General features: G+C 35.7%; 1 long non-coding RNA gene and 1 other non-coding gene across 3 annotated transcripts in view; one reads left to right on the top strand and one right to left on the bottom strand.

Moving 5' to 3' along the window:
* The window catches only part of LOC124087552 (uncharacterized), a 66,403-nt gene that overhangs the window by 30,645 nt on the left and 16,097 nt on the right, over window positions 1–19,661 (bottom strand). The gene's annotated exons all lie outside the window — the stretch shown is intronic.
* On the top strand, window positions 19,280–19,353 carry Trnaa-agc (transfer RNA alanine (anticodon AGC)). The gene has a single exon. It is a non-coding gene; the product is annotated as a tRNA-Ala (tRNA).

The following is a 19,661-nucleotide window of genomic DNA, read 5'->3' as shown; positions in this document are numbered from 1 at the left end:
AAAACTTGATTTCAGGGCTCAAGGTTTAAAAGGTCTCAAACTAGATAGCAGGTCCCATTTCTCAGGGCTCGAGATGAGGCAGAACAAAATGGCAGAAGAGCATGGTAGAGGAAAACAGCTCAAGGTATCACACCAGGAAGCAGAGAGAGAGAGAGAGAGAGAGAGAGAGAGAGAGAGAGAGAGAGACTCAACTCAGTTCACAAAGTATATAACCCAAGGCACACCCTCAGTGACACACCTCCATCAGCCACACCCTACCTGCCTTCAGTTACTACTCTGTTAATCTCTACTGTGGGATTAATTCACTGATTGGGTTAAGGCTCTCAAAACCCAACTGAGCCCAGTGGCTAGGGAGGCTGAGGCAGGAGGATCATGAGTGTCAAAGCCAGCCTCAGGAACAGTGAGGAACTAAGCAACTCAGTGAGACCCTGTCTCTAAATAAAATAAAAAATAGGGCTGGGGGTGTCTCAGTGGTCGAGTGCCCCCTGAATTCAATCCCTGGTACTAAAAACAAAACAAAACAAAAAAACCAACTGAGGAATATGGAAACCCAAATGTGTCAGAAGGTAGGTAAGGCAATGTTAACAGACAATAGTTGTTCCAGAGCTGCCTGTACATTTGTTGGGTTTCCATCACATACCAACTTTTTCCTCTGGTTAATGCTACTTACAACATTTTTCCTTTTACAGGTACCAATTTCTAATAAATATCTTGCTCTCCAAACTACATCTCAGTGCCGAACACAACCCACAACAAGGCAAACATAAATTGTTTGGAACAAGTCTGATGATGACTGCTCATTAAATAATTTGGAACACTGAGGTTTCACTTTTGTACAAATTTAGTATTTTTCATGGAATCACCATTTATTTGTGTCTTCAGTAAATACATGAGTGCCTCCAATACTGTGGTTGCCAGAAGATACATGAAAAATGGCAGGAATACAGATGCAGTATTGGAGGTGAAGCAGTCCTCTTGCAACCATGAAAATGGAAAGCAACACTTTAAGGGAGGCCAGAACAGAGACCCAGGAAGAGATTGCATGGAGTAACCATTACTGCCCTGGATTGCCTAACTCTGACCTTCTTGTTCTATGAGAAATTAAACTTTTCCTTGGGTTTTCTATTATTTACAATGGAAGATAAACCCTATCTTAAAGGATTTCCCCAACTTGGTACTTACTGTGCCTGATGCAAACACTGTATCTTTGCAATTGTTTAATAATTGATTGATTGAATGAATGAATGATAGTGATTGTTACTATTTTAACCCCACATTCCCTGGTCAAATCCATAAAGTGAACCAGTAATAAGTCCTCAAAAGCAGTCTGGTCTCTTGACTGCCCAATCCTTGGCCCAAATCTGCTCAGGCTATTTTTCCTTTTTTCATTTCAAAAGCATGCCCATGTTTTCCTTTTTAGGGCATTACCTCATAAAAATGAAAATAATTTTTCCAGTAATGTCATTTTGGACATTTTTTTTAAATCTTCTATTCAAAAGTGAGGAAAATATGAAACATGGGATGCAAAGCTGTAAAAACACACAGCATATTATTTCAATGCTTCAGTCTTAGAGGAGCTAAGAGATAAATGGCATGTCTATAATTATCCCTCCACCATCAATAAGCCCCAAATTACTATCTGCTCTAAAAGGTAGAGCAAATTTTAAAGTGTTTTATGAAATTGCCTATTCTTTAATTTGCAATGTCATAGAGTCCTAGACATAGAAATTGTCTTGAGATACTATCTATATGGAGGGAAGTTTTCAGTCAATCTGTTTGCTTGAGGTAAAGAAGACCACCAAGATAAATCTGATCACCAAGTAAACCCAGACTTGGAGGCTCAGAGGATCTTTCCACCAAAAATTACAAATCACCGATGGTCTGAATGCTTCTATTAACTTATCTCCTATCAGTTTCTTTCTTTCCCACTATGTTTCCTATTATTTCATTGATTTATGTACCTATTAAACAAGCATTAATTAAATATCAGTTATGTGAAAGCTTAGTCCCAAGCACTAGAAAAATAAGGCATAGTCCCTGGATATCACAGACAGATACACAGATTAGGCAGACACATACAATAAAGCATTTTAATAAAATACAATCTGTCTAGCAGAAGTAAGCACAGACTGCTTGGGAGATCACAGAAGGGAGAAACCCACACTGGCAAGGAGGAAGTATTCAAGAAATACCTCTTAGAGAAGACAGCCTTTGAGTTATCTTTAACAATGAACCAAAGTTACCTCTACCCACTGTAAAAATGATTCAAAGCCTCACCCAGTGTCCGTCTGCTGGAGCATCACAGCAACCTACTAACAGGTATCCCTACTGTAAACCCTTGCCCCCACAGCAGCAGGGTGAGCGTGACAGTGGCCAGATGATATCATCCCTCTAATAGTTTGTCAACTTTCTTAAAACAAAGGTTTTTTACATGTCCATAAACCTACATGATAGGGTGGTGGGGGCAGGGAGCTGGGGGTATTGTTCAGTAGTAGAGCACTTGCCTAGCAAGTATGAGGTCCTGGGCTCTAACGCTCACATTAAATAAAAAGACATGATCGGTAGCTGGTTACCTATTAGGTCTCATTTCCTATTACTCTTCCCCTGGGTGGCTGCTCTCCATCTCCACTGGCCACCTTGATGTCTCTCAGATTCACGAAGCTATTGCCTCTGTATCTACAGTTCTATGCCTAGAAATATTCCAATCACTACCTCACTTAATTTGGATCTCTGCTCAAGTGTCACCTCCTTTGAATGGCCATTCATAGCCATACCAGCTAAAGTAATACCCCCTTCACTCTCTATCCCTATACTTGACTTCAACTTTGCTTCCAGAAGTTATCATTATCTAACGTTATATGTTACCTATCCTTAGCCTAGCTTTCCCTCTGGAATGTAAGTTCCATGAGAGCAAGATTCTGTTTAGTTCACTGTTGTGTCCCCAGCAATTCCGGCACTTAGTAGGCACTCAGTAAATATCAGTTGAATTTAAAAAAAAAATCCACCACATATACCCATCACCCAGAAAACAGAAGGAAGGATAGTGTGTTCAGACTTATTATATGGCAGACCCAGGCTCTTCACTCCCATTATAACTGAGCAAATAACCTGTTCTAGCTAAGGCCATGAAGCCAAACAATGAGAGGATCAACTTCAAAGTAAATATAGGAAGTGGGAATGGTAGATTACTTGTCTGAAAGCTTTGGAAACCGTGCATTCAAAAGTCAGATCCCTAGTACTAAAAGACATTCAAATTCTGCAAGTTCTAAGGGAATGCATGGCTCAAATCCATTTGAACACACATGTTCTAACATCTCAGCATGGTGTTATACTCTGAAGAGATTTTCTGATGGAAAAGGTACCATTAAACTTTGCTGTCCATCCTCAGTGAAAAGTTACATGTGATTTATTTTTACTAAAGTTTTATAACTATACAAGTAGTTGGGCTTATCCTGACAAAAATCTACGTGCATTGCATGGATTCAATTTCAGTTCATGATTCCTGCTTTCCATCTCCCCATTTTCCCCTCCTTTACTCTGCTAGGCTTCCTTTCATTCATATATTGATGTATATTTGATTGACTCATTTAACTTATACATAAAGGTGAAATTCCCTGTAGTATATTTATATTTGCACATAACATGATTTTTTTTATGAATTCATTCTGTATTGCCTTCCCTTTCCCATCCCTCCACTCTCCCTCTCCATCTCCTTCTTCTCCATTGCTGATCTTCCCTACATCTTTATGATATGCTATCCTTCCCACCTCCTTTCCTTAATTTTACTCTAGCTTCCACATAAGAGAAAACATTCTCTAGTTTCTGAATCTAGCTTATTTCACTTAGCATAATATTCTCCATTTCCATCCAATGCCATAATTTCATTCTTGTTAATAGCTGAGTATGTATACCACAATTTCTTAATCCATTCATCTATTGATGGGCACCTAAGTTGATTTCATAATTTAGCTATTGTGAATTGTGCTCCTATTAACATTAAAGTGACTGTATTGCTATAGTATAGTGATTTACTTGTTTGGGAAAAATAAACAAGTAAATCAGTATACTATAGCAATATATATAGTATATTATATAAGAGGTGCAAAGCTGGGTCATATCCCTAGTTTTATGAGGAATTTCCATACTGCTTTCCAGAGTGGTTGTACTCTTCTGTGGTCTCACCAACAATGTACAAATATACCTTTCTTCCCATATCCTCACAAGCATTTATTATTGTTAATATTCTTGATCATTGTCAATCTGACTGGAGTGAAATTAAATCTTAGTGCAGTTTCAATTTGCAATTCTCTGATAACTAGAGATGTTGAACATTTTTCATATATTTATTGGCCATTTTTGTTTCTTATTTTATGAAATTTCTTAGTTCTTTTCCCATTTATGAATTGGTTATTTGGGTTTCTAGTGTTAAGGGTTTTTTTTTTTAGTTCTTTATGTATTCTAGATATTAATCCCTTATCAGAGGAGTAATTTGCAAAGATTTTCTCCCATTCTGCAGACTTTCTCCTTTAAGAAAGTCTTAATCATTTCCTTAGCTGTGCAAAGGGTTTTTTAAAAATTTGATAGAATCCAACTTATTGATTCTTGGTTTTATTATTTGCACTTTGGAGTTCTGGTTAAGGATGTGGGTGCCAGCACCAACGAGACAGAGTTTCTTCTATCAGTTGTACGGTTTCTGGTCAAATTCATATGTCTTTGATCCATTTTGGTTCGACTTTTGTGCAGGGTGACCAATAGAAATCTAAATTTCATTCTTCTACCTATGAATATCCAGTTTTTTCAACATCATTTGCTAAAAAGGCTGTCTTTTCTTCAGCAAATATTTTTGGTACCATTGTCAAGTATCAAATGGCTATATGTATGTGGGTTTGTCTCTGTGCTTTCCTTTCTGTTCCATTAGTTTTCGAGTCTATTTTGATGTCAATACCATGCTGTTTTTGTACAGCTCTGTAGTACAATTTCAGATCAGATATTATAATCCCTCCTGGTGCATTTTTCTTGCTTTATATTGCTTTAGCTACTCTGGTCTCTTATTCTTCCAAGTGAATTTAAGAATTGTTTTTTTTTTCTAATTCTGGAAAGAATGTTATTTACATTTTGTTGGGGATTGTGCTGAATCTGTATATTGCATTTGGTAGTATGACCATATTTGCAATATTGATTCTGAAATATCACAAGAATATTGGAGGTCTTTCCATCTTCTAAGGTTTTAATTTCTTTCTTGAGTGTTCTATAATTTTCATTATAGAGCTCTTTTACCTACTTGATCAGGTTAATTCCCAAGGTTCTGTGTGGTGTTTATTTGTTGTCTTTTTTTTTGGGGGGGGGGTGGGCAGGCTTTTGTGAATAGTATGTTTTTTTTCTGATCTCTTCTCCAGTTGAATCACTGTTGCAGTATAGGAAAGCTATTAATTTATGAGTGTTGATCTCAAACCATTGAACTTTTGTGAATTCATTTATAAGCTCTACAAGTCTTCTGGTGAAGACTTTTGAGTCTTCCATTTTAAGATCATGATATCAGCAAAAAGATATAGTTTGACTACTTCTTTTCCTATCTGTATTTCTTTGATTTTCTTCTCTTGTCTGATCACTACAGCTAACGTTTCAAGGACTATATTGAATAGAATTCTTGAGAGTGGACATCCTTGTCTTTTTCCTGATTTTAGAGGAAATGATTTTAGATTTCTCCATTCAATATGACGCTGATTTGTCACAATTAGACTTTCTAACATTGAGGTAAGTTCCTTCCATCCCTAGCTTCTCTAGCATTTTTTTAAATGAATTGGTGCTTTGATTTTATCAAAAAATCAAATGATCATGTGATTCTTGTTCCTAATTCTGTTTAAGTGGTAAGTTACATTTATTGATTGGCATATGTTGAAACCACCTTAAAACCCTGGAATGAGACCCACTTGATATTGATGTAATGTTTTATTGATGTGTTTATGTAATTTGGTAATATTTTATTAAGAAATTTTGCATCTATGTTCATTAGGGATGTTGGTCTATAGTTTTCTTTCCTTGATGCATCTTTGTCTGATTTTGGTAACAGGGTTATACTTATTTCATAGAATGTATTTGGGAGTGTTCCCTCCCTTTTAATTTCATAGAATAATTTGAAAAAGATGGTGTTAGTCTTTCTGTAAAGATCTGGTAGAACTCAACTGAGAATCCATCTGAGTTTTGCTTTGTTGAAAAGCTTTTAATTGTTCTATTTCATTACTTGGTGTTGGTCTGTTTAGGTTTTCTATATCTTCCTGGTTTAATTTGGCCAGATCATATATGTCTAGAAATTTCTCAATGTCTTCTAGGTTTTCTAATTCATTGAAGTAGAAATTTTCTATAGAAAGGTTCTTATAATTCTCTGGATTTCAGAAGGGTCTGTGGTTTTATCTCCTTTTTTATCTCCAATTTTTTGATTTGATTCTTCTTTCTTTTGGTTAGTTTGGCTAAGAGCTTATCAATCTTATTTATCTTTTCAAAGAACCAACTCTTTGTTGTGTTGCTCCTGTGTATTGTTGTTTATTCTCAATTTCATTAATTTTGGCTCTGATCATAACTATTTTCTGTCTTGTCTTTTCTGATTTGGGAATTGGTTTGTTCTAAGGACTTGAAGTGGAGTATAAGGTTATTTTGGCTCTATTTTTTTTAATGTAGGCACTCAGTGCTATAAATTTTCCTTAGAAATACTTTCATACTCTCCCCAGAGATTCTGATATGTTATCTCTCTGTTCTCCTTCATTTCTAAGAATTTCTTGATGTCTACTCTCATTTCTTCTTTAATCTCTTCTTCATTTAAGAGAGTATTGTTCAATGTCCATTGTTTTTATGGTTTCTATTATTTTTCTTGCTGTTGATTTCTGATTTTGTTCCATTATAATCTTATAGGATGCATGGGATTATATTGTGGGGTTTTTTTTTGGGGGTTTTTTTTTTTTTTTTGTATTTTCTAAGATTCACTTTGTGACCTAGAATGTGGTCTACTTTGGAAGAGTTTCCATGAACTGCTGAGAAGAAAGTTAATTCAGCTGTTTGGGGTGAAATATTCTGTAAATGTCTGTAAAATACATTTGATTTGTAACATTATTTAGGTTGAAAATAGCTTTATTGGGGCTGGACTGTAGATCAGTGGTGGAGTGTTTGCCCAGCACATTTGACCGTCAGCACCACATAAAAAATAATAAAGATATTGTGTTCATCTACAACTAAAAAAAAATTTAAGTATCTTTATTGATTTTATGTTTTGATGATGTGTCTATTGGTGGTAAGCATGTGTTGAAATCACCCCGTATTATTGTGTTGGGGTCCATCTGAGATTTAATATTTTGGAATATTTTACTTTGTATTGGATGAGCTGACATTTAAGGCATACATATTTCCTATTTTTTTTATCTTCTTGTTGGATTTCTCCCTTTACCAGGATGTAGTGACCTTCTTTGTCCCTTCTTGTTTATCTTTGCTTAAAATCTGCTTTGTTAGATATGAGAATAGCTACTTCTGCTTGTTTGGGGAGTTTGTTGCTTGGAAAAAAAAATTCTCCTTTTACCTTCAACCTGTGGGTTTCTTTCACAAGAGTCTCTTGTAAACAGTATACAGTTGGATATTATTTTTAATCTATTTTACCAATCTAAGACTTTTGATGGGAAGTTGAGACCATTAACATTCAGTGTTAGTAGGGAAATGTTTGTGGTTACTGACATTTTAATTTTTGCTATTTGTAATACTGTCTTGATTCTCATTTAATTTATTACACTTTATTGATCTTCCTCTATGTGGGAATTTGGGGACTTGTTTTTTAGTTCCTCCATGTGCAGTTCATCTTTGAGTACTCTTTGTAGTGCTGGCTTGGTGGTCATGAATTCTTTTAGTTTATTCTTGTCATGGAAAGTTTTTATGTCCCCCTCTATTTTGAAAATTAGCTTTGCTTCATATAGCAGCCTTGGCTGGCAGTTGTTTTATTTAGAGCTTGGAATATCTCATTCCAGGCTGTCCTTTTTTAGGATCTGAATTGAAAAATCATAAATGAGGCTTATTGGTTTGCCTCCAATTGTGACCTGATGTTTCTCTTGCAGCTTTTAATATCCTTTCCTTATTTTATGTTAGGCATTTTTATTATGATGTGTCTTGGAAAGCTTCTCATTTTATTAGGTCTATTTGGAGTCTTTTATGCCTCCTGCATGTGGATGCTTCAATCTCATTTCTGATATGGGAAAAGTTTTCTGTAACTATCTCATGGAAAATGTTCTTAATGACTTTAGTTTGTATCTCCATGTTCTCTTCTATTCCAATGGTTCTCAAGTTTGTTCTTTTGATGTTGTCCCCAAGTTCTTGTATATTCTGATAATGTTCTATCATTTTTCCCTTTATTGCATTCTGTGTACTCAAGTTCATATACCATGTCTTCAGGCCTGAAGTTCTGTCTTCGGGGGCTGAAATTTATTTTCTTTTTAATCTAGACTGTTGGTGGTGCTTTTAAGTAAATGTTTTAATTTGATTGTGTCTTTCTTTTCTAGGAGTTTTCATTCATTTTTTTCACTGTTTCCATTTATTTATTGAAGTGTTCTTTCATTTCCTGTATCTGGTCTAATTCAGTCCTTAGATTTTCTTTTAGTTCACTGAACATTTTAATAATCAGTTTTTTATAATTTTTCTCTGGAGACTTTGTCTACTTCGATATCAGTGGGATCATCTGTTGGAGGATCATGAATTTGGAGGAGAAACTTATTGGCCTGTTTTCTTATGTTTTCAGAGGTCTTGGACCTGCACATCAATTGAGATGGATTCCCTTTTCTCTTTTTTAAACATCTTCTTTTGTGTGTAATTATCTTATTTGTTCTAGGACTTCTTTCTGTTTTTGATATATGAGTAGATGTCAAGGGGTGAAACTTGAGGTCCCTCTCTGATTGTTCCTACTGGGGTCCTTCTTCTTCGTTTAGGGTTTTTGTCTCCTAAATTTTTGAGTTAGAACAATTTAAGCCTTATATGAGGCTAGAATGTGTGGTGGTGAGATTTATTGTTTCTTTGTTGACATATGAGTATTTCTCAGCAGCAAGATCTTTATTCTGTGATCTTTAAGTGTCCCAATATCTTTCCAGCCTCTGGAGGCAGGGGCAGGTAGGAATGGCACTAATGTCAGCAACAGATGTACAGCCTTAAGGTAAATGTTCAGTGTCTACTTTGACATCGATAACACTAATTGCCACCTTTGTAGGAATTGTACAATCAGCATTTAAATCAGTAACCACAGTAAGAAAGAGAAGTAGATCAGGAGTTTAACAGCAGGTGTCTACTATGTTGTACACTAAATTAATAATCACAACAACTTGAATGGGGTAGTAATCACATAGTCTATTTAATTTCCACTATTTAGTGGGATTACAGTTTCTTAAGTAAGAGAAAATAAAATAGGAAATAAGATAGAGAAAGTTTGTAGTGTTTGTAGTTGATCAGAGAAGAGGCAGGAGATAGAGATACAAGTATCACCTGTAAAGAAGAAGTAATAAGTTAACTGAATGTAATGGGGGAAAAAAAGCAAGAAAGAAGAAAGGAACAGAAAACTATGGTTATTACTGGGGGAAGAAAGTAAAGAAAGGAAGCTAAGAGAGCCATAACCTATGTATGAATGAATCCACAAATGTAAGGTCAAAACAACCCCACCAAGTCTAATCTAGGCTAAAAAATGAACACATGCAGGAGAGAGCTATTAATATGCAAGTTATATGATATATATATATATATGCAAACCTATCCATGCAGTGAGAGTATATACAACCACACACACATTCACAACACAAAAAAATCATACATAATGCAAAAAGTGAAGAATAGTACAATACAATAAAATGATGTTTGAAACAAAAATCAGTAAAATTTAAAAAGAATATGGGAATATGAAAGGAAAAAAAATTTAATGATAGAGGGCTTTCTCCTACAGTGGTCAAATCTGTTGAAAGGGAAGGATTTTCAAGCTTATATTTATTTTGGCTCTGTATTTTTGGCCACGGTCCTTATTTCCCTAGCTACTATTGAATGTAGTAGCTCTTAGCTTCCAGTCTCTCAGCATTGGGTGGCCTAGACTGTGAAGTGCTGATGAATTGTGTAATCCTATAGTGGGAGTGATACAGATTTCTAAATTGGAGTTTCCACTTGTTGTGGTTTCGACTTTGATGGGTTTTGGAACTTTGTTGGTAGGTATTTGAGATTTGGGCCACGCCTCCCGTTGGTGTGAAGCTGTCTACCTCTGCTAGACTTCTGCGTCTCTGGGGTTTCAGTACAAATACACTTTAAGAGCATAGAGACTAGGCCTCCACAGGATTCTCCTTCACTACTATGACTGTGAATTACCAAGCATCCACCCTGGAGTACAGATGTGCTTCTGTGGCCACAGCAAGCATCTTCACAGTAGCTCTCTTATGGGGTGCCAGCTGTCATGGGAGTTTTCTCCCTTGGATCCAGAGGCTAAGTGGCCCAAAATGTTCTTTGTGCCTGTTTCAGTCTCTCTGGTTCAGGGATCCTCTGGGAATTTTTTCGTTGGCTGCAGGTAACTTCCTTTCTGAGTTCCCAGTCCTCACCTCCCATCTTGATTCACAGCTGCACAAGCAGTGGCCACAGCTTTCTGTGCCTGGGAACCTTTTCCTTACGTCTCAGCAGATGTTCTGCTCACAAAGGACTTTCTACAGTGCGCCCTCTGCTGAAGGCTGGGGGCGCTGTCCGCACCAAGCCTGGGAGGGCTCACCACCCCAACCCAGGACCCCTTCTACCCCAACAGACCCCTCTAGATTTGTTCCCACTAAGACACTTCCCTACCAACTGTGTCCATTAAAATCAACCTTCTATAAACCACATAAGTTCTGTAAACCACAGAAGACTTATGTTTTCCATAAGTTAATGTTTTCTTTTTATTTTTTTTTAATTTTTTAAATTTGTTTTAATTAATTATACATGGCATTAGAATGCATTTATGCACTTTTATATATAATACATAGATGGGGTATCATTTCTCATTTTTCTCATTGTACATGTTGTAGAATAACATTGGTCATGCAGTCACATATATGCATAAAGTAATAATGTGTGTTTCATTCTACTAAACTTCCTATCCCCATACCCCTCCACCTTAATCTAAGGCAACTCTGTTATTCCTTAGTGCCTCTGCCTATTGTAAATTAGCATCTGAATATCAGAGAAAACATTGGGTCTTTGGTTTTTGGGGATTGGTTTATTACGTTTAGCATAATATTCTCCAACTCCATTTACCAGCAAATGACATAATTTCATTCTTCTTTAAAGCTGAGTAATTTTTCCTCTGTGTGTGTATGCGTGTGTGTGAGTGTGTGTGTGTGTATCACATTTTCTTTATCCATTCATCGACTGAAGGACAACTAGGTTGGTTACATAGTTTAGTTATTGTGAATTGAGCTGTTATAAATATTGACGTGGCTGAGTCACTGTAGTATGCTGATTTTCTTTATCCACTGACCATGCTTCTCTTGTACACGCTCCACTGGTGGTAGGAGCTAGCACATCTCTGAGGTATTATTTCTTATGCTAAAGTTACTGACTTTCTGTAGCTCTATGATGTTTTTGCAGTTCAGTTTTAAAGTTCAGTGAGGTTGTTCTGTTACTCACCTTGCTGAGGCGCAGTCTTTCCACTTGGTCCAGTCTGGTGCTGAGGAGCTCCTGGGCTGTGATTCCTTTCTCTACTCGGCCATATTTCCTCTATAAAAGATTTTTCCTACAAATAGGTAAGACTTCTTAAAGGAACAACAACTTATTGAAGAATTTGGGGAGGAGAACTGGGCTATATTGTACTTTTTAAGTTTTGAATTAGTTGTCTGCATTTAAATATTAGAACACTTCATATCAAAAACCATATTTTGTATTATCACTTGAAAAGTGAAAAATCTAGCAATATATAGTACTAAGCTGGAGCTGAATTACTCCTGAACCCTTCAGATAGGGCAGATACTCCACAGCATGCCATAATGCTTACTATGGCCTCTTTACTACCTTGGATGTTACCTGAGTTTCTATTGCTATAACAAAATACTTAAAGCTGGGTACTTTCTAAAGAAAAGAGGTGGTATAGTTTTGATCTAGACTGATGTCCAAAAGCCCACATGGTAAAGACTTAGTCCCTACCTTGGTGCTATTGGGAGGTGGTAAAAAATTTTAAGAGATGGAGTCTAGTGAAGTCTTCAAATCATTGCAGATGAAAGTGGAACACCAGCCCCTTCTAATTTCTTTCACATTCTGGCGATAAAGTGAGCAGCTTTGCTCTACCACATGCTCCCCACCATGATGTTCTGCCTCACTGCAGGCCCAAATGTAATGAGGTCAACCAACCTTCGACTGAAGCCTCCAAACCTTGAGTCAAAAATCAACCTTTTTGTAAGTTGACTGGCTCAGATTGTGTGTTACAATGACAGAAAGCTTAGTAATGCAAAAGCCTTGTTTAGCTCACAGTTTTAGAGGCTGAAAGTTCAAGATCAGGTGGCCTCACCTGTTCAGCCTCTGATGGGAACCTCATGGTAGAATGGCACTCCAAAACGGAAAATGTACAGAAGATAACAGAAAGTAAGACAGAAAGCCAGAGAGATTCAGGGTCAACCTTGCTCTTTTTATAATTACCCACTCTTGCAAGAATTAACCAACTAGTAAGTATGGCACCTCCAATGATATCATCACCTTCCATTAGGCTCCACCTCCTAAAGGTGCCAAAACCTGTCAACATTGCCACACTGATGACAAAGCTCTCACCACATGAACTCTTAGGGGGACACACTCAACTACATCTGAAACATAGAAAGTGGGTTCCTTCATTTATTTTATCTGTTGGACATTTAAGTTTTAATTCCTGGCGTTAAACTTGATTGTTTCTCTGTCCCAGAGACAAGAAAATCATCAAAGAAGTAAAAAAATGTTCCCAATGGTCACAAAGAACTACTAACTAAAATGACAAGAGTCATTTGTAGAAACTAGAAAAGGGCTCAGAAATTGTCCAGTCCTCTTCAATATTATAGAATAAGGAGGGGAGGACCAGCTGAATCAAATTTAAGCAGATCAAAAAATTAGATCTCCTGATACCCAAATAGGTCCTATACCTCCCACTGAGCAGCTACTGCAGTGCAACTCTGGTCAGTGTTGTGGCCACACAATGGCTCCCATTTCTACTGTTTCAAGAAGATTTCTTAAAGTCTAAATATTAAGGAAAGGCAGCATTTCTAACCATTTAAGAACATGCAAGAAAAATATCTGGAATAAAATTCTTATTAAATCAGCATACAATTTGGAGAACTGAAATCAACCTACATCAGGGGTCAGCAAACTATTTTGATAAAAGGCCACAAAGTGCCTGTTTCAAGCTTTGTTGGTCACATGGCCTCTATCACAACTACTCAGCTCTTCTGGAATAGCAGAAAAGCAGCCATAGACAAATTTGTAAGTAAATGGGCATTGCTGTGTTCTAATAAAACTTTATAAATGCACACTGAAAGTTGAATTTCATGCGGTTTTCATGTGTCAGAAGATTATATTCTTTGTTTTATTTTTTAAACGACTGAAGACACATAAAGAGGATTTCTAGCTTACCGTCCATACAGGAGCAGGTGGTGGGCAGGATTTGGCCCATGAGCCACAGTTTGTCAGTCTCTGACCCAGAGCATGAGAGTGGATGAGAGGAGAATTCAAATGTGCTTGTCTCCCACCTAGTGTTTTGTTCAGTCTCAATTCAGAAACTCCTCTCTTAACCAGACAAGCCTGACCTTTTATGGTAGCACATAAATTATCTTACATTTTAACAGTTCACTCATCTTCTTGACCCTGTGTGGTACTCGGGTCAGGTAATATGTTACACTTCAAATTGGTTCATTATTTATATGTATTATAATTACAATAACAAGAAAAAGTCACCCAAAATATCACTGCCTCAAGAAATAGTATTTGACATTCTTCTTTATATTCTTTTCTGCCTTTTTCATAAGTGCACAATTTTATAAAATTGGCGTCATAATAGTTATAGTTGTATATTTTGGTTTTTCACGTGATGGATCAATAGTAGTTTACCAAATAAGCCTCAGATGAATATTTAAGATGCTATGCAATATATTATTATTTTTATTTTCTCATTTGTTGAGCACTTAGGAAGTGTCCTATTATTTACCATGATAAATAATGCTGGAATAAATGTCTTTGTTCTGTTTACTTTGATAGGAATATTTCCCATGATATTCCCAGAAGTGTGATTACCAGATAAAAGGACAGTAACACTCTTTGATTATTAATATGCTTTGGAAATTTCTTTCAAAAAAGTCACATCAAAGCCACCAGCAATGTATGGGTATACCAAAACAGAATTTTCATTAGCACAGGGATAAGAGTGGGCTAAAGAGCATCCAACTCCATCAATGACACAAATGTCACCTTGAGAAAGTCACTTCTTCAATTTGCTCATCTGTCAAATAAAGAAGATACCAAATACCTTATGTTAGATTAAAGAAGATAATCTATGTAGTGGTAACTCATAATAAGCAACTTCCAAATACTGATGATGAGGGCTGGGGCTGTAGCTCAGTGGCAGAACGCTTGCTTACACGTGTGAGGCACTGGGTTAGATCCTCAGCACCAAATAAAAAAATAAATAATAGAATAAAAAGTTATTTAAAAAAAATACTGGTGATGATGGTGATGATCAAGATAAAGATGATAATGAGGATTATGAGATTCAATTTACTTAGGAAGAATCAAACTTCAAACCAATTAAGTCTTACCTAACGCTACACAATTGGAGAGCAGCTCTGCTGCTAATTCATACCTTATGCTGTTTATCTTTTATGGCACTCAAAGATCTCCTGGGACTTTGAATGTATAGCCAGGTTTGTTGTTGTTGTTGTTTCTTGCTAAGTCTCAGGGACATTTTGTTTCTAGACTGACTTCTAGGTTTTAGGTATCAGATACTCTGTCTCCTTAGATCTGAGATACCTCTTGGTTGAGCTCTAACCTACAACACAAATCCAGAATTGAACCATTTCCCTTTTATTTTGTAAATTAAGCAAGGGACAGGTGAACATTATATGACATAATATTTATACCTTTGAGCTCTCACATCAGCCTCATCACCAAGCTTGCTACAACATCCCCTTTCCTTCTAACAGTATTTATATCACTATTTAAAATAGATGTCGACAAGTTCTAACTCTGAGTTCATTTATATTCATAATCTTTTATCCACACTGATATTTCAAGGTTAATGAAATCAGTACTCCTAAACCTGATAATTAATATTCAACCAGAATTCATACATGAAAAAAATATATATTTCTTTGTCTTCTTCTCGTGCAAAACAATCTCTCTTTTAGAAAGGTTTAAATTACTGCTGGTAACAATTAACATGAGAACTTAATTGAGAATTAATATGTGAATTTTAGTGTGAAAAGCCTATAGCCTTTGTCTATATTCTAAAAATCTTATTCTGACTGAAATCTAAAGTGCAGTTGCTCCTCCCAAGATAGTTTTTGGTACATCTACTCAATGAAGCAGTTGTATTCCAGGTATTGGTTGCGCTTGGTAATAGGTTTTGCTTTAAACTACTTGAGGCAAATCTGTTTCTAGGAATTAATGGCACTGTGGTATATAGATTGGTGACACCGAGGGTCTAGAGCAGAGGTCAGCAAACTTTTCTTAAACAGCCTGACCGTAAAGATTTTAGGCTGTGCATGCAAAAGTTCTATTTGAATTACTCAACTTTGCTACTGTAGCATAAAAACAAAGGGAAATTGAATGGACATGACTGTGTCCCAATAAGAATTCAATTACAAAAGCAGATATTAGGTCTGCAGGATGTAGTTTGTAACTTCTGGCCTAGAAGCTGGTAGAACTTGTCTTTCTAGATGTCAGTGATACTAGTTGTATGTTGGCACTTTGTAGTACTTGATAAATATTTAACAGCACATATGATTCCAGGATCTGGTGTCTTCTGGAACCTTAAAGAACCGACACAAAAATGGAGGCTTCTTTCTAAGACATGATTCTAGTCCCTGACCACACTTTGTAATTTTGCATGCTTGGTGATCCTGGATTATAAGTGCTGGTGGCATTTTTAATTCCAGAATGTGGTAGCTTATAGCATGAGGGTTTATAGTATTAGGACTAAAATCATAGCCCTGAGTCTATAGTAAACTCTCAAAGAATGTTGTTACCTGAATAAATGAGCCCTACTTGGGTCTCCAAGTCATGATAAAAAAATTACATCTCTAATGTTTACTAATTTCAACATTCCATGTGTTGTATTCCACAACATCTGTTCACGCTATCGGAAAACAAAATGAGAGACTATGACCAACAGCTGGTTTGGGTTTTCATTAATTCATTCTTTCAGTCACTGTGTCAGCAAATACTAAACTAAGGAGCTTGTGTAAGTAAAATACAGAACAACTTCTAACTAATCATGTCAAAAGTCATATCTTGGTGTCAAGGTTCTTTGGCTTTAAGATCTTGCTTACACGTGTGAGTACTTCCAAAAGTACTATAGAGAAATTTCTGCAATCTCAAAGGAATGAAAATACTAATTTACAGAGATTCTACTTGTCTTATTCTTAATAAGTAAATACAGGATTGTATTTACCACTCTGAGAAAGTGCTACATTAGGTTTCGAAGACTCCAATTGTACAAGTATAAAAAATGACGACAAAGTGAGGTCTACCCTTTGACTTGAGAGCATGGTTAGAAATAAAACATTACTTTAAAAGCATATCCAAAAGTCATTTATGCTTAACAGGTTTGTTTATTTTTACAGTGAAATAGCTAAGGCAAGAAAGCAGCATTTTGGTAGAAGAGGAAATTTTCAAGCTTCCCTGAAAAGTCTCATCGACTCCCAAGGTTTTGGCACCATCATGTGGTCATTCACATTTATTTTGTTTCAATTTTTTCCAAGTTTATTGAGGTGTGATTGACAAATAACAATTGTATATATTTAAGTTGTACAATGTGACAGTTTATTTTATGTACACATTTTGAAATATTACCACAATCAAGCTAATTATCATATCCATCATCTCACAAAGTAACTTTTGTGTGTCTGTGTGTGTGTGTAAAACACTGAAGATCTACTCTTCTAGTCAATTTCAAGTGTACAATAATTATGATTAACTCCAGTCACCATGCTGTACACGAGTTCTCTAAAACCCTTGTAACTGAGGCATTGCTCCCTTACTAATACCTCCCTATTGTCCCCTCACCCTAGCCTTCTATTCTATATTCCTATGAATTCAATTTTCTATAGTCTACACAAAAGTGAGATCATGCAATTATTTAAATAAGCTTTGCTTATTTCCCTTAGCATAATGTCCTCCAGGCTTATCTGTGTTGTCACAAATGTCAGGATTATCTTCTTTCATAAGGCTGAATATTGACTTGCCCCTCAGTAGATGCTTAGGTGTTTTCCATACCTTAGTTACTGTGAATGATGCTGCAATGAATATGAAAATAAGATATCTCCTTGAGATGGTGATTTTCTTTTATTTTGACATAAACCAAGCAGTGGAATTGTTGTATCACATGGTAGTTCTACTTTTAATTTTTGAAGTACCCCATACTGATTTCCATGTGGATGCACCAATTTACATTCTCTCTGATGGTGGCTCAAGGCTCCCTCTTGTGCACATTCTTGACAACACTTGTTATCTTTTGATTTTGCTATCAGAACCACCCTAACAGGTGTGAAGTGAAAGCTTGTTGTGATGTTGATTTGCACTTCCCTAATGGTTATTGATGTTGAGCAGCTTTTCATATCTCTTGGCCATTATTATTTGTCAGGGTCCTCTACCAATTTTGAAATTGAGTTATTTATGTTTTTCTATTGAGTTATATGGGTTCTTTATATATTTTGGATATTAACCACTTATAAGATATATGCCTTTCCTATATTTTCACTCATTCTGTAAGTTGTCCTTTCATTTTATTGATTACTTTCTTTGTTGTGCAGTTTTTTAGTTTGATGTAGTCCCTGTGTTTTTGCTACCTATACTTTCGGTGTTCTACCCAAAATGTCATTGCTAAGACCAATGTTTTTCTTCCGTTTTCTTCTAGGAGTGTTAGACTCTCAAGTCTTCTGCTTAAATCTTTAATTCATTTTAATTGATTTAATCCATTTTAGTTGATTTTTCTGTGTGGTATAAGATAAAGGCACAATTTCATTCTTTTGCATGAAGATACTGTCTTCCCAACGCTGTTTATTGAAAAGATTATCCTGATCAAGTGATGGATATATTAATTACCTAAGATGATCAATACATAAATCCAATCATCACATGTACATCATAAATATCTAGAAATATTATGTGTCAATCAAAAAAAATTTAAATCATAGACAAACAAAATGAAAACAACCTAGTAACACAAGATGCAGTTATAGCAATATCAAGAGGGAAGTATATAGTGACAGATGCCTTTGTTAAAATGCAAGAGAATCTCAGATAAATAATCAATTCAAAAAGAAATAGAAAGCCTTAATAGACTGATAACAAGTAAGAAGATTAAAATAGTAATTTAAAGAAAAAAATTCTCCAAAAAGAAAAGGCCAAGATAAGGTAGCTTCACAAGGAACTTCCATATTTAAACAGGAATTAATGTCAATCCTTCTTAAACTCTCCAAAAACAAACAAATAAAAAGAAAGAGAAAAAAGGAGAACAATTTCAAACCGTTTTATGAGGCCAACATACTCATTCCAAAGATTGACAAAGACACTCCAAGAAAACTCTAGGATAATATCTATGATAAACATATGTAAGTGAATTTTTCATTGCTTTGACCAAACAAGAACAACATAGAAGAGGAAAGATTTATTTTGATTCATGGTTTCAGAGGTTTCAGTCCATGGTTAGCTGGATCCATTGCTGTGGGCCTGGGGGGAGGCAGAACATCATGGCAGCAGGACATGGCAGCTAAAGTCATACCCAAGGGTAAAATAACTGAAAGTGTTTCCTCTAAATTCAGAAACAAGGCAAGATGCTCACTCTACTCCTGTTCACCATAGTAGCTGAAGTCTCAGTCAGAACAATTAGACCAGGAAAAGAATTAAAGGTGTCTAAATCAATAAGGAAAAAATTAATTGTCTGTATTTGTGAACAACAGATTTTAAATCCAGTAAACACTGAAGGCTAACAAAAAACAAACAAACAAACAAAACCTGCTAGAACTGTTAGAGAATAAATTTAGTAAAATTTCAGGATAGAAAACCAACCTACAAAAAATAAATTGAAAGGTGGGGATATAGCTCAATTGGTAGAGTGCTTGCCTAGCATGCACAAGGCCCTGGGTTCAATCCCCAGTACCACAAAATAATAATAATAATAATAATAATAATAATAATAATAATAATTAATTAATTAATTAAAATTAAGAAAATATTCCCACTTACTATAGAATAAAAACACACATAGGAACATATTTAATCAAGGGAGGGAAAGATCTATATACTGAAAACTACGAAACATCTGTGAAATAAATTGAAAAAGACTAAATAAATGAAAGATATTCCAAGTGGATTGGAAGAAGTCATGTTGTCAAAATGTCCATATTATCCAAAGTGATCTACAGATTCAATGCACTCACAATAAAAATTCCAATGGCATACTTCATAGAATT

Source organism: Marmota monax, unplaced genomic scaffold, assembly GCF_021218885.2.
Source record: "Marmota monax isolate L192 unplaced genomic scaffold, Marmota_monax_Labrador192_F-V1.1 WCK01_AAM20220418_F8-fsc00021, whole genome shotgun sequence".
Classification (NCBI taxonomy): Eukaryota; Metazoa; Chordata; class Mammalia; order Rodentia; family Sciuridae; genus Marmota; species Marmota monax.
This window is presented reverse-complemented; position numbering and strand designations above follow the sequence as displayed.